This window comes from Elaeis guineensis, chromosome 12 (genome assembly GCF_000442705.2).
Source record: "Elaeis guineensis isolate ETL-2024a chromosome 12, EG11, whole genome shotgun sequence".
Taxonomy (NCBI): domain Eukaryota; kingdom Viridiplantae; phylum Streptophyta; class Magnoliopsida; order Arecales; family Arecaceae; genus Elaeis; species Elaeis guineensis.
This window is the reverse complement of record NC_026004.2, coordinates 10682731-10706238: the sequence shown is the minus strand read 5'-3', so window position 1 is coordinate 10706238 and position 23508 is coordinate 10682731. Positions and strand designations below refer to the sequence as shown.

General features: G+C 36.5%; 1 long non-coding RNA gene and 1 pseudogene across 1 annotated transcript in view; one reads left to right on the top strand and one right to left on the bottom strand.

Annotated features, from left to right (window-relative positions):
* Positions 1-11976: 11976 nt before the first annotated feature.
* Positions 11977-23508, bottom strand: part of LOC140852783 (uncharacterized) — a 28443-nt gene continuing 16911 nt past the window's right edge. The window contains exons 2-3 of the long non-coding RNA XR_012135696.1: positions 15756-15877; positions 11977-12050 (exon numbers count right to left, since the gene is read on the bottom strand). This is a non-coding gene — a long non-coding RNA (uncharacterized lncRNA). The remainder of the gene's footprint in view (positions 12051-15755; positions 15878-23508) is intronic.
* On the top strand, positions 17572-21343 carry LOC140852898 (3-hydroxy-3-methylglutaryl-coenzyme A reductase-like; annotated as a pseudogene).

Genomic DNA, 23508 nt, shown 5'->3' with positions numbered 1-23508 from the left:
CACACCACAAACACAAGGATTTATAGTGGTTCGGTGCTAACCTTGCACCTACGTCCACTCCCCAAGATCCCACTTGGGAATTTTAATCCACTATCCTTTGTATTCAACCCGAATACAAAACGTCGGAAACTCCGACACTAGCTATCCCAAGCTAGAATACAAGACGTCGGAAACTCCGACCCTAGCTATCCCAAGCTAGATCACTTGTTTCCCGGGTACAAGCCAACCCAAAACACTCCGATTTCAGGTTCGGATCAACCTTTCCTTGTTTTGGAAATCCTCCAAAAACAAGAGCAAAAACTCACAAAGAGTAAGAATATTTAGAGCACAGATGAATACAAAAACAGCTCCTTAAATGAGCAAATATAACAATAAAAACTTTACTCAAATGAAGAACCCCTTTTTCAGATTTTCTCAAGATGAATGAACGGTTGAACGCTTGAGAAGAGGTTGATTGTTGATTGAAGATCTCTTGAAAGCTTTGAACGATCTCTAGATCAAGGTTGAAACGATAGGCGTGAAGAATTCTCTCCTTGAAAGATCTTCCTTTTCTCTTTCACAATCTCTCTGGTATATTGTGGATCCTCTCTCTTTTTCTATGGATATTTCGTTGATCTCAGGCTTTTTCTTGCAAATTTCGGATCCTCTCTTCTGTTCTTCTCTTTTTTTCTCTCTTTTCTCTTCTCATTTGATTTCACGTTTGATCCGCTATTTAATCTGCAATTTCTTTCATCATTTAAAGCATTTTGTAGCATTAGAAGCAAGAGAAAACAATTTAGGCAGATAAAGAGCCGTTAGAGGATTTTTAGGAAGCATAAATGGCAATTAAAACGGACAAAAAAATAGCCGTTGCTGATATTTCCCGTCGCAGGGGTCGACTCATGAGTCGACTCATGCTTCAGGAGTCGACTCATGAGTCGACTTCTGTTGCAACAGACCAGAAGATCTGATTTCTGGATTTTTCGGCTCAAATCAGCAGAGGTCGACTCATGAGTCGACTCATGCCTTGTGGGTCGACTCATGAGTCGACTCACAGGTCGTGCCAAGCCAAAAATCCAGTGTGCCATGGGAATTTTTTGCGTGCCATTCAGCTCATAGTGCCATGAGTTGACTCATGAGTCGACTCATGCACTTCAAACCTTCATAACTTCAAAAGTATAAGTCCAAACACAATGAAATTTTCACCAATAGATTTCAATCTAGGAGCAACAATATTGTTGCTCCTAGATTGATTTTGATGATTACAAAGCAGATTGAAGGGATACAAACAATTGAAAAAGTCCTTATGCTCTTCAAGGGCAAAATCGTAATTTCACTAAAATCTTGATTTGATAGTACCACTTGGTAGAACAAATGATTTGAAATCTATTGGTGAAAATTTCATTGTGTTTGGACTTATACTTTTGAAGTTATGAAGGTTTGAAGTGCATGAGTCGACTCAAGAGTCAACTCATGGCACTATGAGCTGAATGGCACGCAAAAAATTCCCATGGCACACTGGATTTTTGGCTTGGCACGACCTGTGAGTCGACTCATGAGTCGACCCACAAGGCATGAGTCGACTCATGAGTCGACCTCTGCTGATTTGAGCCGAAAAATCCAGAAATCAGATCTTCTGGTCTGTTGCAACAGAAGTCGACTCATGAGTCGACTCCTGAAGCATGAGTCGACTCATGAGTCGACCCCTGCGACGGGAAATGTCAGCAACGGCTATTTTTTTGTCCGTTTTAATTGCCATTTATGCTTCCTAAAAATCCTCTAACGGCTCTTTATCTGCCTAAATTGTTTTCTCTTGCTTCTAATGCTACAAAATGCTTTAAATGATGAAAGAAATTGCAGATTAAATAGCGGATCAAACGTGAAATCAAATGAGAAGAGAAAAGAGAGAAAAAAAGAGAAGAACAGAAGAGAGGATCCGAAATTTGCAAGAAAAAGCCTGAGATCAACGAAATATCCATAGAAAAAGAGAGAGGATCCACAATATACCAGAGAGATTGTGAAAGAGAAAAGGAAGATCTTTCAAGGAGAGAATTCTTCACGCCTATCATTTCAACCTTGATCTAGAGATCGTTCAAAGCTTTCAAGAGATCTTCAATCAACAATCAACCTCTTCTCAAGCGTTCAACCGTTCATTCATCTTGAGAAAATCTGAAAAAGGGGTTCTTCATTTGAGTAAAGTTTTTATTGTTATATTTGCTCATTTAAGGAGCTGTTTTTGTATTCATCTGTGCTCTAAATATTCTTACTCTTTGTGAGTTTTTGCTCTTGTTTTTGGAGGATTTCCAAAACAAGGAAAGGTTGATCCGAACCTGAAATCGGAGTGTTTTGGGTTGGCTTGTACCCGGGAAACAAGTGATCTAGCTTGGGATAGCTAGGGTCGGAGTTTCCGACGTCTTGTATTCTAGCTTGGGATAGCTAGTGTCGGAGTTTCCGACGTTTTGTATTCGGGTTGAATACAAAGGATAGTGGATTAAAATTCCCAAGTGGGATCTTGGGGAGTGGACGTAGGTGCAAGGTTAGCACCGAACCACTATAAATCCTTGTGTTTGTGGTGTGCTTTATCGCTTTATCTTATTTCTTTATTATATCCTTGCAATACTGCTTTAGTTAATTAATATTGATTTAAAGCCATTGTTTTGTTCTTCATAAGTTATCTATTGGGCTTAAAATTTTTAGAAACCCAATTCACCCCCCCTCTTGGGTTGCATAGCTGGGCAACAAGTGGTATCAGAGCCAGTGCTCTAGCCCTTCTTTGATCTAACAATCAAAGAGCCAAAGATCTATGGCAACCCATGTTGGAACTTCTCTAGCCGAGGGGCAATCAACAAACCGACCTCCACTTTTCAATGGGTCTAATTACACCTATTGGAAAGCTCGGATAAAGATTTTCATACAAGCACTCGACTATGATATGTGGAGTATCATAGTGAATGGTCCTCACACACCCACCAAGATTATAGATGGTGAGGAGTCAACCAAACTCGAGAAAGAATGGGATGAGGTTGACAAGAAATTAGCACAATTAAATGCCAAAGCTATGAATGTTCTTTATTGTGCACTAGATGCTAGTGAATTTAATCGCATTTCTACTTGTGCATCTGCTAAAGAAATATGGAATAGGTTAGAAGTCACCCATGAGGGAACAAATCAAGTAAAAGAGTCTAAAATAAACATGCTTATACATAAATATGAATTGTTCAAAATAGAGCATGATGAGTCCATAACTGCTATGTTTACTCGTTTTACTGATATAATCAATGGTTTAAAGAGTCTTGGCAAATCTTATACTAACAGTGAACTTGTAAGAAAGATTCTCAGGTCACTGCCAAGAACTTGGGAAGCCAAGGTGACTGCCATCCAAGAAGCAAAGGACTTGAACACTCTACCTCTAGAAGAGCTTCTTGGATCCTTGATGACTCATGAACTTAGCATGATGCAACATCAAGAGGATGAAATCAAAAAGAAAAGAACCATTGCCCTCAAATCCACAACTTCACCTGATTATGAAACAGATGACTCTGAAGATGAAGATCAGGATGAGGAGATGGCTCTCATCACCCAAAAATTCAAGGAGTTTCTAAGAAAAAGGAAACAGGGGATGAGAAAGAAATTCACAAAAGGGGATCAAAGCATAGAAAAGGAGAAAGATCAAACCCTTATATGCTACGAGTGCAAGAAGCCAGGACATTTCAGATCCGAATGTCCTCAATTGAAGAAAGGTCCAAAGAAATTCAAAAAGAAGGCAATGATGGCGACCTGGAGTGCGAGTGATGACTCAAGCTCCAACGAGGAAACCTCAACCGAACAAGCCAATCTGTGCCTGATGGCACATGAAAATGAGGTAACTTCTGAATCCACTAGTGAATTTACTTTTGAAGAATTGCATGAAGCTTTCTATGATTCAATTGATGAATTAAAGAAACTAGGGAAGAAAAACAAAGAGCTGAAATTGGAAAATCAGTCCTTAGTGAAACAAGCTGAAATTCTTTCAATTGAAAAATTCACATTGATTCAAGAAAATCAAAACTTTAAGGATGAAATTAACAGGCTTAAATCTATAGTAGATAAGTTCACCTTAAGTTCAAACAAGCTAAATATGATCCTTGATAATCAGAAAGCTATATATGATAAGGCTGGACTTGGTTATAAACCCCTGAAGAAACAAAAATTTTTGAAGGATATTTATGCAAATTATTCAAGCAAAAAACCTACAAATATTACTTGTTTTAAATGTGGAAGAATAGGACATAAATCATACACATGTCTTATTAACAAATATGCAAACACAAAGAAAATATGAGTTCCAAAAGGAACCATTCTGACTAACCTGAAAGGACCCAAGAAAGCTTGGGTACCTAAGACAGAAACTTGATCTGTGCTTGCAGGTGTGTCTAGCATCCCAAGAAGGAAACAGGAAATGGTATCTTGACAGCGGATGCTCGAGACACATGACTGGTGATGAATCACAATTCATCACGCTTGATGCTAAGGATGGAGGGATGGTCACCTTTGGAGATAATGGCAAAGGAAAGATCATCGGGATAGGTAACATTGGTATCACTCCCTCCAAATACATTGAGAATGTTTTACTAGTTAAAGGTTTAAAGCATAACTTACTTAGCATCAGTCAATTTTGTGATAAAGGAAACAAAGTCATTTTTGAATCTTCATAATTAAATCAAATCCTTTTAAATCTAAAAATTAGCATGTTCTAAAATTAGAATGATTAAAAGTTTACATCAAACTGATATAAGGTTGTCCTGATATAGGGTTTACCCCCTATACTGTAAAGGTTGTCCTAGTTTGATGTGAATCGATTTTTGAAAAGATATTTTTAAAATATTTTAATTATTTTTTAGATATATATTTGATATGTGTAAATTTAGTTTTAGATCTGAAATTTGATGTATATGTGATGCATTTTTATTTAGATCTGAAACTACATATATTTGATATATGAATCATCTGTTTGCATTGTGACTAGTCCTATCAATGATGGCATTAAATTTATAGGACATAGGCATGGCAATATTTATATGGAAGACTTGAATGATTTAACTAAATTAGATAATTTTTAAAGAAAACCCCCTATGAACTTTGGAAAGAAAGAAAATCAAATATTGCATATTTTCATGTTTTTGGTTGCTGATGTTTTGTATTAAATAATGGCAAAGAAAAACTTGGTAAATTTGATGCAAAATCAGATGAAGCAATCCTTCTAGGTTACTCCTCCACTAGTAAAGCATTTAGAGTGTTCAACAAAAGAACCTTAGTAGTTGAGGAGTCCATACATGTTGTCTTTGATGAATCTAACGATCTTCCTTCAAGGAAGAATAAGGGTGTTGATGATGCAGATCCACTAATAGAAGGTATGAAGGAGATCACTCTAAAAGATTCAGCAACTCCAGAAGACAAGGATCAAGAAGATGAACAAAATGAGAAAGGTGAAGAAATTCAAGAACAACCTCAAGGTACAAATGACTTACCCAAGGAATGGAGGTATGTTCACAACCACCCTAAGGACTTAATTATCGGTGATCCTATGCATGGGGTAAAAACACGTTCTTCACTTAGAGATGTACTTAATCATTGTGCTTTTGTATCTCAACTTGAACCTAAAACTTTTGAAGAAGCTGAAAATGATCATAACTGGATTAATGCTATGCAAGAAGAACTCAGTCAATTTGAAAGAAATAATGTTTGGACCTTAGTGAAAAGACCTAAAGATTATTCAATAATTGGCACAAAATGGGTCTTTAGAAACAAATTAGATGAGCATGGAAATGTAATTAGAAATAAAGCAAGACTGGTTGCTAAGGGATATAATCAAGAAGAAGGAATTGATTTTGATGAAACCTTTGCACCTGTTGCTAGATTAGAAGCCATTAGACTTCTACTTGCTTATACTTGCTTTATGAAATTCAAACTATTTCAAATGGATGTTAAAAGTGCATTTTTAAATGGATATATTTCTGAAGAAGTATATGTAGAACAACCCCCTGGATTTGAAAATCATGCTTTTCCCAATCATGTCTTTAGATTAAATAAAGCTTTATATGGACTAAAACAAGCACCTAGAGCATGGTATGAAAGGCTAAGCAAATTTCTACTAAATAATGGTTTCTCAAGAGGCAATGTGGATACAACTCTATTTATTAAAAGAAACCAAAATGATATGCTAATTATACAAATTTATGTTGATGACATAATTTTTGGGTCTACTAATGAATCCCTTTGTCAAGACTTTGCTAAGCTTATGCAGGGAGAGTTCGAGATGAGCATGATGGGAGAACTCACCTTCTTCCTCGGACTCCAAATCAAACAATCAAAAGAGGGAATCTCCATCACCCAAAGCAAGTACACCAAGGAACTACTCAAAAGATTTGGAATGGAGAACTGCAAACCAATTGGCACACCAATGAGTCCCTCATGTAAGCTTGACAAGGATGATGAAGGTAAAAGCGTAGACTTAAAATACTATAGAGGTATGATTGGCTCATTATTATATTTAACTGCAAGTAGGCCTGATATCATGTTTAGTGTTTGCTTATGTGCAAGATATCAATCTAATCCTAAGGAATCTCATTTGAATGCTGTTAAAAGAATCCTTAGATACTTAAATGGTACACAAACTATAGGGTTATGGTACTCTAAGGACTCACAAATTAATTTGCTAGGATATTCTGATGCTGATTTTGCTGGATGTAAATTAGATAGAAAAAGCACAAGTGGAACTTGCCAATTTTTTGGAGTTAACCTAATCTCATGGTTTAGCAAGAAACAAAATTCGGTGGCACTGTCTACGACTGAGGCCGAATACATTGCAGCCGGAAGTTGTTGTGCTCAAATCTTGTGGATTAAGCAACAACTCGAAGATTTTGGAATCAAACTTAATGAAACACCAATAAAATGTGATAATACAAGTGCTATAAATCTATCTAAAAATCCAATACAACACTTAAGATCTAAACATATTGAGATAAGACATCATTTTATAAGAGAACATGTTCAAAATAAAAATATAATTCTTGAATATGTTTGCACTGAAAATCAATTAGCTGATATCTTTACAAAGGCCCTTAGTGAGGAAAGATTCTGTGAAATTAGGAGAAATCTAGGAATTCTAGATCCATTTATCTGAAATTTCTCAATTTCCAAAGAATAGATGTCAAAAACTCTTAGAGCTCAATTTTCAACATCTATCCTGGTTCCAAAAGCTCAGTTTTATCACTCTAAAAACTTATCATTGAGCAAAATTATTTCTCCCAAAATTTTGAATTTTTTTGGAATTTATTTGCATTTTTCCTGATTTTCTGAACTTCATGAGTCGACCCCCATGAGTCGACTCAATGGCAAACTTGTAAATCCCACCAACTTCCATCGGGTTCATTGTTTTTAAAACGGGAAACCTTGTTTATGAGATGACTCATCTTCTCGTCGTCTTCCTTCCGAAAGCCGTCCTCTCCAAACTTCTGTTTTGCTCCAAATCCAAAGATTAATTTCGAGGCAATTCTCCCTCCTTCTCTCCACCAAAAATCGCCTCCTTGAAAAGAATTTTTCTGTGCTTTCTCGCAGTATTAGGCGCGGGTGGAACGTGCCCTAGAACTTCACCGTTCATTCAAAACCCACTTCTTTTCTCCACCAAAATTCTTCTTTACTCTTTTGTGATCCCTCCTCCACTGAATTCAAGTCTTCTTGTCTGCTACCTTATTGGATATGGCTCCAAAGATGAAACTTCCCCAAAGAAGGAAATCAATCCGAGAGCCTGAGAAAATTGTCCGAAAGAAAAGGCATGCTCAGTCTTCCACTGTTCCCAATCCAGTTTCAGTACCTGCTCATGGTCCCTCTCAACCCTCCATAAGCCCCAGTGTAAATCTTCTTTCTGATAGAAAAGTAGAAACCGGGAAAAATATAGATTTTCGGTTCTTTGAGAAAGAAGGCTTTACTTTTGCTACCAAGATCAAAAATCAAGGATGGGAACTTTATTGCTCTCTTAAGGAAGTCACCTATGTTGATCTAGTCAGAGAGTTCTACCAGAACCTAAATTATGGAAACGGGTCTGTGACTTCAACTGTAAAGGGGATTGACATCTGTTTGGATTCTAGGATATTGGGAGAGATACTTCAGTTGCCTAGTGAAGGATACTCATATATGGAACTCCCAATTAAAGAAGAAGGGATCAGAATTATCTTAGGAGAAGATTTTTCAGGAAGTTTAAATAAATTGGAAGCAAAGCTATTGTCCATTGAGATGAGGGTCCTGCATCAGATTGTGACAAAACTATTCTTTCCTAGGAGTGGTAGACATGACTTACTATCTGGCAGAGATGTATGTGTCATGTTTCATATCATCACTCAGACCCCCCTAAACCTCCCTACACTTATGATAGAGGCCATGAGAGAAACTTTGAACAGATCCAAGGCACACTTGCCTTATGGTATGGCCCTTACTAGAGTTTTTAGGAGGTTTGGAGTTAGCTGTGAGGGGGAGACACCTACCAAGCTCTCACATGTGGACACTTTCAACCAACACAGCCTACACCGAATGGGAATTACAAAGACTGTTGGTGGTTGGATCAAGGGCTCTGAAGAAAGAGCTGAGGAGAGAGCTGAGGAAAGAGCTGAAGACAGAACTGAAGGCAGAGTAGAAGAAGAAGGTCCATCTTCTCCTGTACATGATTTCAGGGCAGCTTCACCAGATACCCAGTTCATTCATGATACTGAGGCTGGCCTTTCTGAGTTTACTAGGATGCCCACACCAGTGTATCAGCCAGAGAGCAGAGCACCTCATTCAGAGTTCAGACTGGCTGATGATCAGATCGAGCATATATCTCAGCGTGTGGCTTCTTTGTTGTCTAGCCAGTGGAGTAGTACTTCTTTTGCACCTGGAGCTACTTCTTCTGATCAGACCATTACTCCCCACATCTCCACTATATTTCAGATGATTTAGATCAGTCCGTCAGGATACAGCAGCTTGAGGATACCGTCTGGAGACTTACTGGCAGAGTTCTTGACTTGCAGGGGCAAGTCCTTGCATTGGCCCATCCCCAGCCACAGGAGTCTACCATTGAGGTCACAGACCTCACTGCAGAGGCTGGAAGGCTCAGAGGAGCATTAGAAGGTGGATATGAGCTACTGAGGAAAGAGATCAGAGGATCGAGTGAGCATGCTACCACCCAGTTCACTGCTCTACTTCAATCTGTTTTCAGAGCACTGAACGTCCTTGATTCTATCAGACTCATGGTATCAGCCCTAGCATCTCAGCGTTCTCAGCCACCTAGTTCATCTCGTTCTCCTGCTCGTGCCATCACCTCCACTCGTGGCAGAGGCAGACGGGGTAGAGGACGCACTTCTGATCCATCATCTTCTCATACTATATCTGATGACTCTGATCATTGACTTATCTAGATCTTAGGAGTTAGTATCTTGTTCTAAGATCTATACCTTGGGGCCATTTAGCTGGTTGAATTTTATGTTTTGAAACAATTATGATATTAATGGAATCATCTTTCTACCTCTTTGTAATGATTATATTTTGATTATATTTCAATCTCCGATACATCTGTTGAAATATTATCTTCTCCTTATTGTTGTTTGCTATTGATAATTGCTATATTAAGGGGGAGCAAACATCTGTGAAAAACTCTAAAGAGGAAGAAATTAAAGAATATTTTTCAGAAAAGGAAAAGAAAGAGTTAACTATGTTTGATGATGTCAAAAAGGGGGAGAAATTAAAATTAAACAAAAATTGAAATTAGACAAAAAGCAAAACCCTAAATTATGAGAAAAAGGGAGAGAAATTAAATTAAAACAAATATTGAAGAAATTAAACAAATATTGGAGAAATTAGACAAAAATAAGGATTGAAAGATTAAACAAAACTTTGAGAAATTTTGGTATCGAAATTTGGTATCAGACAGAGAAATTTGGTATCAGACAGAACTTTAATCCATCAAAAGCAAAATCATGAGTACAATGTAAATAAGTATTTTTTATATATATGCTCTGATATTCAAACTTGCTTTTGAAATTTTACTCACCTTGAGACATCAATAAGAAATTTGTTTTACTCTGATTCATCCTACAATTTCTTTCAACTTGATCTGATACATGATAACATTTGATCCGATACAGTGTGAAGGTTTCTCTAAAGTATTATAACATTTGCTCGGATACTGTATGAAATTTTCTCTGATACATTAAAAATTTTCTTGCTCTGATACATTATAAAATCTTTTCTGATATCATTGTAAAAATTATTTTTGCTCTGATACATAGAAAAAGTTATTTATCTTCTCTTGCTCTGAAATATCTTGAACTCAAAATGATCTAATACCTTTTTCAAATCTTTAAGAAAATGGACAAACTATTTTTGCATTTATATTACATGCCAAAAGAATCATACTCTTTTCAAGCATATACACCCATAATGGATTCTTTTGAAATTAATGCATTAACATAAATATTTTTGTTCATATGTTTTGTCATCATCAAAAAGGGGGAGATTGTTGCTCCTAGATTGATTTTGATGATTACAAAGCAGATTGAAGGGATACAAACAATTGAAAAAGTCCTTATGCTCTTCAAGGGCAAAATCGTAATTTCACTAAAATCCTGATTTGATAGTACCACTTGGTAGAACAAATGATTTGAAATCTATTGGTGAAAATTTCATTGTGTTTGGACTTATACTTTTGAAGTTATGAAGGTTTGAAGTGCATGAGTCGACTCATGAGTCAACTCATGGCACTATGAGCTGAATGGCACGCAAAAAATTCCCATGGCACACTGGATTTTTGGCTTGGCACGACCTGTGAGTCGACTCATGAGTCGACCCACAAGGCATGAGTCGACTCATGAGTCGACCTCTGCTGATTTGAGCCGAAAAATCCAGAAATCAGATCTTCTGGTCTGTTGCAACAGAAGTCGACTCATGAGTCGACTCCTGAAGCATGAGTCGACTCATGAGTCGACCCCTGCGACGGGAAATGTCAGCAACGGCTATTTTTTTGCCCGTTTTAATTGCCATTTATGCTTCCTAAAAATCCTCTAACGGCTCTTTATCTGCCTAAATTATTTTCTCTTGCTTCTAATGCTACAAAATGCTTTAAATGATGAAAGAAATTGCAGATTAAATAGCGGATCAAACGTGAAATCAAATGAGAAGAGAAAAGAGAGAAAAAAGAGAAGAACAGAAGAGAGGATCCGAAATTTGCAAGAAAAAGCCTGAGATCAACGAAATATCCATAGAAAAAGAGAGAGGATCCACAATATACCAGAGAGATTGTGAAAGAGAAAAGGAAGATCTTTCAAGGAGAGAATTCTTCACGCCTATCGTTTCAACCTTGATCTAGAGATCGTTCAAAGCTTTCAAGAGATCTTCAATCAACAATCAACCTCTTCTCAAGCGTTCAACCGTTCATTCATCTTGAGAAAATCTGAAAAAGGGGTTCTTCATTTGAGTAAAGTTTTTATTGTTATATTTGCTCATTTAAGGAGCTGTTTTTGTATTCATCTGTGCTCTAAATATTCTTACTCTTTGTGAGTTTTTGCTCTTGTTTTTGGAGGATTTCCAAAACAAGGAAAGGTTGATCCGAACCTGAAATCGGAGTGTTTTGGGTTGGCTTGTACCCGGGAAACAAGTGATCTAGCTTGGGATAGCTAGGGTCGGAGTTTCCGACGTCTTGTATTCTAGCTTGGGATAGCTAGTGTCGGAGTTTCCGACGTTTTGTATTCGGGTTGAATACAAAGGATAGTGGATTAAAATTCCCAAGTGGGATCTTGGGGAGTGGACGTAGGTGCAAGGTTAGCACCGAACCACTATAAATCCTTGTGTTTGTGGTGTGCTTTATCGCTTTATCTTATTTCTTTATTATATCCTTGCAATACTGCTTTAGTTAATTAATATTGATTTAAAGCCATTGTTTTGTTCTTCATAAGTTATCTATTGGGCTTAAAATTTTTAGAAACCCAATTCACCCCCCCCTCTTGGGTTGCATAGCTTCCTGGGTTCTTTCAAATGTCCCTCAACCTTGGTTTTCAGAAACCAAACTAACAAGAATGACATGCAGGTCCACCACAGAAAAGAATTGATTATTTATATTTGGTTGTAGAAAACACACACACACAAACATACATACATACATAAAGAATTCTGCCATGTTATAAGAACATGCCTAAGATTGTGGTGGAGGTGGAAAAATTGCCATGTATGGATGAAGGATCCATTCTCTACTACTTAACACAGGCGCATTTTTCAGATGGTTCAAAGCCATGCAGAATTTTCAGGTGGTTTAATGTTTTACACGCATGACATAAAATGTTTCTTTTGTAGCTTAAACTAACATATAATAAAATTATCCAAAAAAATGATGGCTACAAAAATTTATTTTTAAAAAAAATAAAATAAAAAAAAATAAAGAGATGTTTAATTCATAATTAAAATTAAAATAGATTGAAATAGAAATCAGAATAATCATATCCTCCAAAATATTTGATTCATTATCAAAATCGAAATCAAAATCAAAATCAAAATTTGAATCAATTAAAATTAAATTTTAAAATAATTAAAATTTAAAATTTAAAAAAAAATAATTAAATAATTAAAATAAAACCCTTCCATCCCTACGTCCACTTCGGACCCTAATTCTTCCCGTAGCATCGCTAAAGAAAAGCTGGCGTTTTTGCATTAAAATTAAAAAATAAAAATAAAAAGATAAAAAAAAGAGAGGAAAACTGGCGTTTGAGTTGGATTTCGGATGAGGTTAACATCCTTGTCAACGAGTGACCCACATGTCTGTCCTATTTTCAGTCGTCATGCACGTCGGCTTTACCCGAAAACGGTAAAACCGTACATGTCAGGCGGCACCAGACCAGATCTGCACGCTAGATGCCATTTACACAAGAATCGGGTCTATTGGGTAATCTGTCCTTCACCAAGAAAAATTTGAAAAAGAGTGGGTCATGTGTCCCATCTGCAGGACCTTTCACTCGAGACAAAGTCTTCTTCTGCTCACCCATAATTGGAGGAATCTTTCCCATAGTGGAGGCTATGATGGACAAGATGCATCATTATATAACACATATATTGAACGAAATAATTTTTTCCATTCTTACAGGTCACACTTGAATTATTTCGAAACATCAAGCTTAGTCAAAAGACTATAATACAGTTTATTAATTTATTTATAACGGAGAATTTAGAGATGGTCCTCAGCCGAACCAAATCTGAAATTGGAACACTACACACAGAGAAGATTGATTTATCCAGCTTTTGCTTACCTACATTGAGGTTTGCTATTTTGGCTCTGCTTAAAAACCTAACAGGAGGGTGACACAACTCATCCATGGATACACATCCCAATATCCAACATGAATGAAAGTAATTTGGTTCACCAAAATCTGGATATATTCCTGGTGCTTGTGATGCATGTTATGTTGGCTATAGAGTAAGATCCCAAAATCCCACTGCTAAAAGCCTCATGTTGACAATAATATATCTCCTTGGTTAAGATTTTAATTATTGCTAAAATAGCAACCCTGGTATTACGTAGACAAAATTTTTCATCATGTGAAAGGTCACCCGGGTCGTTAAGTAAGCTGAGTAAATGGTAAATAAAAAAATAAAGAAAAAAAAGATCAGAGAGAGATGGATTTAACGAGCAAAGATAAGAGTATATATATCACAATATTATAATTTGTGTTACAAATCCTATCTAAAAACTTAAGCTAGTAGGTTGTTAAGTAAGCTAGGTACGTGACACTATCAAAAAAAAAAAAAATATATATATATATATATATATAGAGAGAGAGAGAGAGAGAGAGAGAGAGAAAAGAAAGATGAGAGGTAGAGATATATTTAATGTATAAATAGAAAATAAGTATAAAAGCATCATAAAAATTTTTGCCATATCTGAGATTATTACTATTTGTTCAACAATTTGCTGCCACTATGAAAAAATATAAATATATTAAAAAGAAGATAGAACGAAGCAAACCTAATAATGGTTGCTCAATATATCGTCTTGGAGCTGGAAGGCTTCAGAAGAGAGTAGATGTACTGCTGGTTGGAGGTTAGAAGGGGAGCTGCAATTTATAGAAAAGATCTAGCCATCCTATTTCTCTATTTGTGCCACGTGGTGCACAGAACAATCCCCCTTCGATCCAATTATTGTCTACGTGGTCCTACACGCAGCTAATGATAACTACTAATTCTTATAATAACATATTACTATGTACGTGTCAACAGATCATCAACTTCTTTTATAACATCGATGTGCAACCACAACAAAGAAGTTTTTTATTTCGACGTATGAAAAATTAGGGAGGAGACGTCTCATAAACCATGTCAAATTCCACGATGGATAACACGCCACGTTATCTTTTGTATTTCATCGATTTTCGGTTGCTCTTTATCCACTGTGCCTATGCTCCGAAATTTGACCTGGTCTACTTTGGACCTCGTCCATGCGTAATCTCTCGGGTGAACCATGGGTGGGTTTGCGGGGGCACAGAAGGAGGAGAAATTATCGTCGGACGGCCCCCATCCATCCCATCAAACACATATTTTGATGCATACTTATAAAAAATAAATGATTGTGATTGACTATACATATGCGAGGTACTGTATCACGAACCTATCATTGAATTAGTTTCAGTGCAGAGATATACCAAACAAGTTATAATGCAAGCGTAGAGTCCATTCATGACAACAGGTGAGTAACTAATTGATGGGCCTAGCTAAGACATGGATTTTACTGGGACGCTTCAAAAATTTTTTTAACTATTTTATTATTAATTTTTTAAACCATCCATTTTAAGATGGATAATATTGATCTATTTATTACTAAACAGTTTCAGACGATGACATACATGATTGGTGCGATAAATAGTTCAAATTTTAGATACAATTTTAAAATCAAAAAAATTGATGGGCCTCATCTTGCTCTTCCCTCCCTCATCCTTCCTCCTTCCCGATAAAGTATCGTCCTTTCCTGCCAAGGATTGGCATGTGGCGGTGGGGAGGCAAGTGATGGCGAAGAAGGAGGAGGAAGAGGGGCGGTATGTGGCTTCGATAAAATAAACGATAAAGGAGGAAGGGGCAGCAGGGCCCGAGTGGCAAAAGGAAAAAGGATGTCAGGAAACGAGCAGCGAAGAGGCGAGCAATAGCGGTGGAGGGGCGAGTGGCGAGAACAATTGATAGAGAGATAGAAGGAAAAGGAGAAGGAGGGGCCGAGTGACTGTGGTGGTGAGACGAGCGACAGTGAGGAGAGCAACCGTGGTGGAAAGGTGAGCAACAAGTCCGATTGACGGAGAGATGGGTAGAGAAGGAGAAAAGGCCAAAAGAGATGGCTTCGGCAATGGGCGTGAGCAGTAGATAGATGAATAGAGAAGGATGAGGGGTGGTGTGCAAAGAGGGGAGGGAGATAAATGATGAAGAGGAGAGGTTAAAATGTAATAAAATATTATTTTTAAAAAATATATAAAATAATGATAATATAATGTTTTAAATATTTTTTATAATAAAATATTATTTAAAAAAATTGTAGCAAACGTCATACAGAAAGTTGATGTGATTAAGACCTTATAGATTAAAAATATATAAATAAATTAAATTTTGATCACACAAAATCTTTCTCCACCAAACCTTGACCCCACAAAGTTAGGACAGGTGAATTTAGAAAAACATAAAAAAGGCATTCAACACCGCCAATGCCGCAAAATAAATTTACAAACAAAGGATCGTGTACTTCTTACCTTGTGGATAAGAGATCAAGAGTTCGGCTCGAGCTCAAGCATGAGAGTTGGGCCTCATTTGAATCTAATTTGTTTCGACTTGCATTCTCCAACCTCATCCTGTTTAGCTCCCTAACTGATAGCTTGAGGAAGCATTCCACAATGCAATCGTGCAGATAAAAGGCATGTTAGAGGATGATCAAGATTGACCACCAAACTTCTTATAAATAGCCATTCTCTAGCTATATATTGCTAAGTCATACAATAAGATATTAATCCTCTATTTGGTATGGAAGATAGATTGAAGGAAGAATGAACAAAAAAAAAAAATAGATGAGAGAGAGAATAGATAAATCTTCCATCCATCCTCCTATTTGTTTGGTAAAACATAGAAAGATAGATGAGAATGATTTTCTCTTCTATTTAGTATTGAAGAAATGAAAGAGATGATGGATGATAAATTTACTAAACTATCTTTTGATAAAAAAGTATTATCATTATCCATTTATAACACTGATTTATACTATTGTTAATTGAAATATTTGATAATAAAAAATTATTATTTATGGTTAATCAGAAGGATTTGAAGTGCAAATCAACAGTCTAGATAGATTGCAAGCTGGGATTAGAATTATCTCCATTTCTAATTATTATATTTTTAAAATTATTATTTATATTTTAATTTTTATGGACACAATTTAAAAATAAAAAGATCCTATTTCATCAACACGAAAATGCTCAAAGGATATTCTTTATATATATATATATATATATATATATATATATATATATATATATATATATATATATGTAGTTCTAAGAACTAAACACAAAATAAAAAAAATAAAAACTTCTTCCCTTGTTTTTTGTTTTGGGTCTACAGAACCAATGCACTACCTTCCCCCATAAAAAATAAAAAATAAAAGAAAATCTTCTTTCATTGCTTTTGTTTTGGGTCTATAGGAACCAACACGCTGCCTTTTTCAAGAGAATTAAAAAAAATAAATTATAAAAATTTTTCTAAGATTAGGTCGAAACTATACTTAATCTCAGTAGTTTGAAAAATCTGCACTTATGCCCTTAAGGAGGAGTTTGGTGCATTACATAGATAATGTTGCTATGGTAATATGATTGCAGAGGGAATGTGATTATTTGATAAAGCTAAAAGAAATCTTATATTGCAATATTTGGTATATGCAGTAATATTATTGTAAAATTAAAAAAAATTCTATATTGCAGTATTTTATATACAATTTAGATTACATGGAATATAAGCTAATTTTTTCAAAGTATCCCCATTCTTGCTTATTGATTATTATCTATTTTCTAGAGGAACAACTTAATTTCAGGATCAATCATTTTTTTATGATATTATCCATTATATTTTTTTCTATTTTCACCATCTGGGACTATCCATAATTTATTTTGATTTATTTTGATAGAGGTATTTTGATCCTGAAATTATCTTGTTGTAAGATTGCAGAATTGCAAGATTTTATGTAATCACATAGCCACCTTCTCTTAAACAATCAGATTATCTCTTTTTAAGATAATACTGCATTACATGTAATACAGCATTACTTGTGAAAGTGATGAAATAAATAGTATAATCTGATTATCTGTTGCAAAATTATATATAATTTTGTCATGATTACATACTACTAAATACCCCCTTAATATTTACTTTAATCATATAGTTTAGTCCCGACCGTTAGACAGCCCATTAAGCCAAAATGAAACTGAAGTGCGATGTAATAAAATTTTTTTAAATAACCAAAATGCCCTTCATCAAAGGTTGAATAAGATAAAAACTCTCCTCCCCTCCCCTCCTTCTCCCCTCTAGTCTTCCCTACCTCCATCATTCTCTTGCTCCGGTGCCTTTGGCACTCCTTGCTCCCTCCTCTCCTGTCCTACGATGGACCTATGCTGGAGGCTGCCTCCGAAGCCGCCTCGCCCCTCGCCAGTGGTGGGGAAGCCCGCCACCCCTCCCCCTGCCTCCCCTACCCCTATCGGCGGTGCTACTATCCAGGCATCCAATGCACTGCCCCTCCCCATCCACTATACCAACCTACTCTTCTCTGCCCTCTTCATGATCTCCATCTACTTTTTCATGTGCTGATGGCATGAGAAGATCTGCTCCACTGTGCTCTATGTCCTCACCCTCTCTGAGCTCTCGACCATCGTCGGTCTCGTCGCCTCCATTATCTACCTCATCTCCTTCTTTGGCATCACCTACGTTCAGTCTTTCATCTCCTCCCATGATGACGACAACGACGACTTTCTGCTCGATGCCCCCACCACAGCCACCCATTGCTCCCTCCTCCCTACGGCGATGCCTCAGAGAAAATGCCGGTCCTTTCTAATGACGATGATGAGGAGATCGTCCGTGCCATGATCACCGCTAAGGTGTCATCCTACTCTCTGGAATCGAAGCTCAAGGACTGCCAGAGGGCCACCAGGATCGATCGGAAGGCATTGAGGCGAACCACTGGAAGGGCCATGGATGTCACGCCCCGAACCCAACACCCGGGTCGGATACGTGATGGCCGCACACTCCTTAGAGCAAGCCCTAAAGAATATGCAAGGCCAAATTAAATCATTACAAGCTTATCAACCATAATATTTAATTTCAACAGTAATTCATAAAACTTGCATAATAACAATTAACATTCCTTCAATTCTCTGATCAGATACTATGACACTCTATTTATCCTTCTGCTCACCCGTAAATCCAAGCCATAGCCAATCTAAGTCATCCTGCAACTCTGAGAAGAAAAACAAAGATGAAGGGATGTGAGCTTTACAGCCCAGTAAGAATTCCCATATCACACTGATATAGTAATATAGTATGAAAATAAGGATAAGCAATAAAATATAAAATCTCATGTTCAATGTCCAGAATAATGCAAACATTCATAAATTTTCTGTCTTGTCAAAATAGATGCATCATCATATGTTAACCGGTGAAACACTTTTGTTCAACAATTGTTTCATATCTTATCTTTCATTTCTCCTTTCATAATCATATGATTTTAACATTTTCTTTCTGGCTCTGGACTATCCAAGTCTATACCTCAGTCATCATCCGGATCGAATCCACTTTAAAAAGTCTTTCAAGACTGTCCCAGGATGAGCTCCTGGCCGACTGTCCCACGTACCAAAGCCCGTGAGAGGCTGTCCCAGGCAAAAGCTCCTGGCGGGCTGTCCCAGGCATGAGCTCCTGGCCGGCTGATCCACCTGTAAGCCAGTGGGGGCTGTTCCAGGCATAAGCTCCTGGCGGGCTGTCCCAGGCATAAGCTCCTGGCCGGCTGTTCCACATGACAAGGCTAGTCCATACCATATATCTCTTTCTTTTCATTAAATCATTATGTGTTGATTTCATCAAATCAATTCTGACTTGCATTATGATCAATTCAGATATGTCATATCCATATAATCATGCCATCAATCTCTGATACATATATATTAACATCACATACTCATGCTCAAAATCAAATAACAGTATCTCAGATATAATAATTTCATCAATCTCAAATCTGACGATACAAAACCAACGATGCAAGACCAACAGTAAAGTAGCATATATATAATAGTGATCATGTACAGGGATTATTACCTTTACCGATGACTGATCCAAGCATAGAAATCAATGTTCTTCTTTTATTTATGAATTTCTTTAACAAAATATTCCACTCGATATCATATGCAGATAATCATCTCTTCATAACCCTGATCAAATATAAAATCATATATAGAGAAAATTATCGATAATCGATCCTAATAACACAGATCGAGGATCTCTCTTAGAATTAATCAAAATTAAGATTTGTCTATGTATCAGGATCCTCCACTGATCCATAAGACTTCTAGAGAGAGAAAATCCATGAAGAGAGAGAAAATTTTAGAGAGAGAAAGTGGAGAGAGAATCTTCGTATCTTTTCGATGAGGCAATCATGGTCGAGACCATCAGAGGTCCTATCAGGATGACTCAATATGAATCAAGTGTTATAATTTTGAATAGAATCAGACTGGAATCAGATCTACCGCACGAATTTCGGAGCAATCTCAAATCATCTTATTTTCATCCTCAAGTTATTCTAGGGTTCATGATGCAATCAGAGAGGAAGAAAAGATCCTAAAGAGACAAAATCCGTAAAGAGAGAGAAAAGTCTAGAGAGAGAATCTAGAGAGAGAAAATATAGAGAGAGAAGGTAGAGAGAGGAGAGAGAAAAGAGAGAGAAAGAAGAGAGAAAGGATAGAGAGGAAATTCTCTCCTTCTTCTTCTTTTTTATTTTATTTTATTTTATTTTATTTTTTATTTTATTTTTATTTTTCTTTTTCTTTTCTTTTTCTTTTTCCTTTTTCTTTTCTTTTTCTTTTCTTCTTCTTCTTCCTTTCTTCTTTTCTTCCCGCGGCCTCCCTTGGCTGAAACAGGGGATTTCTTGTTCATGGATTTCCGGCGAAGACGGTGGCCGACGGCGAAGCTTTGGGCCAGGGGAGAAAGGGAAGAGGGAGAGGAAGAAGGGGAGGGGCTTACCTCGAGCTCCGGCAGCCGAGAAGAACTCCGGCAATCTTTTTCTTTTCCATCTAAGAACCCGCGGATCCTTTTGAAAAAAAATCCCTCAATCTCTCAAAATCCCGTGATAAAAACCTAAAGGAAGGGGAAAGGGGATTTTATAGAGGAGGAATCCGGTTTTTACTCGGATTCCCCACTCCTTTTCACGGTGGGAAGAAGACTCTCAACGGGAGTCTTCTTCCTCCCGATTCCTGTTTTTTTTTTTTTTTTTTTTTTTTTTTTTTTTTTTTTTCTGGGTCGTTACAATGGACGAGCTTCCTCTCGACGGATTCGATAACGCATCGATCCTGGGGCAGTGTTGTGAGATGCAGGTTGGATATGTTCAGTTGCCGGTAGAAGTTGTCGACCCATTGCTACTCGACGAGAGGGAGTACTTCTTGCCCGTAGCCACCACCGGAAGGGTGCCTAATGGCTAGCACCAACCGAGAATGCAAAGCCATTATAGAGTCTGGAGGGGGTTGAGCTTGGTGCTGAAGGATGCGATGACGAAGGTGCCGGTCATGAGATTTGTGACTACCAGAAGGACCGCCGAGCACATGTTCTTCTTAGAGAATCCTGACAATTTCGAAATGCTTGCCATTGTGTTCAATAGGTATTGGTGTTTTCTTTCTCCCTTCTTTTTATTTTCTTTTTATTTTCTCTTTCCTCTTCTTGTTGGAGGCTAAAGATCTAACCTCGTCCCTTATTTTCCCTACTTTTGTCTGAGTGTTTTGTGTTGGTTGAAATGGTTATGTTGCTGATATTATATTCCAAATTTTCTTCTTTTTAATGACAAAAATTAAATTTTATTTTTTTTACTAAGTTATAATGAAGGATAATTTGGCCATTCTAGATTTCTAAAATGGTTTAACTAACGACATCACATTTCAAGAATATAAGTGCAGATTTTGAAAAATATTGAGTGTAATTGTAATAAACGTAAACTTCAGAGAGATTTTTATAATTTATCTTTGAAAAAAACTTCTCCTATTGTTTTTGTTTTAGGTCCACAAGAACAGTCAACCATCATGATGTTTTTTGTTGCAGTCCATAGAAATCCAACACAATGGAAAAAAAATTAATATCATCGATCAGAAGGTATAAGGCCATCTATGATATTTTTTATATTTTCATTTTCCATCAACAATCACCATATAGATAAATAATAAAAATAATATTAGCTCAGAAAAGAAAAGAAAAAATAAAATCTATTCACAATAGAAGGCTTCATATCTAAATTGAAATTAAAAAATATATATATATCTATAGACAATACCAAAATATTGAGGAAAAAAGAAACAGCAAAGAAGAGATGAAAAAGAAGATGTGAGACAGGACTATTAAAAAATATTTAAGATTTAGTTAAAACATTTACAAAGAATAATTTTATCATTATGACAGTTTATTCCTCACAAATCATATCCATCCTCTGTGCATCCTTCCAAATCGGAAAGATGCAGATTTGTAGTCTGGGTGGATGGATAATCCATCTTTTTTTATCCATCTCTCTAAAATTTTTTGAACCAAACTATGGACAGAAACCATCCATCCTTTCAATTCTATCCATTCTCTCTCTCATAACCCCAACCAAATACAAGGTAAGTCCAAATTATTGATCATTATTATTTGATTCAACCACTTGAGTATACTAATGTCCAAGAACCCTCATCCAACAAAATCGAAAGGCGTCGTTTTTTTATTATTTTAGTTCTATATAAATACTCAAGATGTTTTTAGTATATAATCGATGTGAGACACATACCTATATAGACTCTCATATACTCTCCTTGTTTATCTTTTAATGTCCTTACTAAGAAGCTAGGGGTCAAGATCCAGTCACAAATAATCAACCCATGGCCAGGTACCAAAAGAGCTCATTTTATAGTACCTCTACTTGACATGACCATGACTAAATTTGCTCCAATACTATTTATAGCAACCTAAGACTTCATACAAAAAGTTAGCTAAAAGATATTATCGTATCCAAGATATCTCTGGGATACAATCGGTATGGAATATAGATTCCCTTATGGATCCTCACATATCCTCAATCAGATTGACCGGCTGACTTATTTGGGTTTTAACTTGGATAGATTGTCTGGCATAGGTTAGATTAGTTGTACTCAGTTGGATCCATGCAATCCATTTGGGCCGAATGAGTCAGCTGTTGTTCAATCCACAAACATTGGACAAGGCCCATGTGGTCCAAGACATGGTCTGACCAAAAGCGATGCTGCTATCAAAGGCTCTACGACCGTCCCCTGAGCAATGCCCGTGGATATTGACCAAATTTCCAGCAACAAAGATGTTTTTTTTTTTTTTTAAATTTGTCTTAAGAATGAATGCTGCCAAAACAAATACTTCTTTTGTTAACGAAAAAAAAGGGCCTACTCTGATTACGTTACCAACCATAACAGAGGAAGAAACCTCAGTCCTTGATATCTGTTTTTCATTATTTGTCCATTTCTTTTGTTAAATTCATAGATGTGTAGCCCATCAACCTTTTTACTTAAGAAAATGAAGCTGTGGTGGCATTTGTTGTTGTCTTTTTTTTTTTTTTAGTACAGAGGCCGATAAATTTTTTCTGTCTGATGATGCTCCTGTTTTTGATGTTTGTACATGTGTAGATCCTTATTGTATCATTCCATAGCTAATGAAATGGCATTGATGGTTCCCATCACTGTTTCTACAGAAAAAGAAAAAAAAGAATTGTATTTTTCTTAATTTTGGAACATTCCAAAATTGATGTCAATCTCAGAACCAAATGGATTTTTTTTTTTTCATTTTTTATATTGATAACCAGATTGTGGCTCTGATACAACATCAAAAGGAGAATGTTTTTGAACAAATTCATGATATCATCCTTGGGATTTTTTTTAAATGAAAAGGTAACTCATGTTTTTGAACAAATTTATGATGGAACTGATTTTTCATTTCCCAGCTACCCTTTAGAACAGGATCCTTCGATCAAGTACTTTGAAGGTAGAATGGTCTCACCCTTCGTTTGATTTTGGATAAAGATGAGCCATTTGTCGTAGGTTTTTTTTTTTTTTTTTTAATGACCTCCCTAAGTGAAGAGGAATGCCAACCATCTAACTAAGCTAAGATTGGACGGCATTCATCATGACATATTAGTGGAAAAGGGAACATAAGGTGAGTATCATGTAAGTTCCTATTTATCGAGGTTCTTTATCCATCAACATTCTACTTGTCCATAGG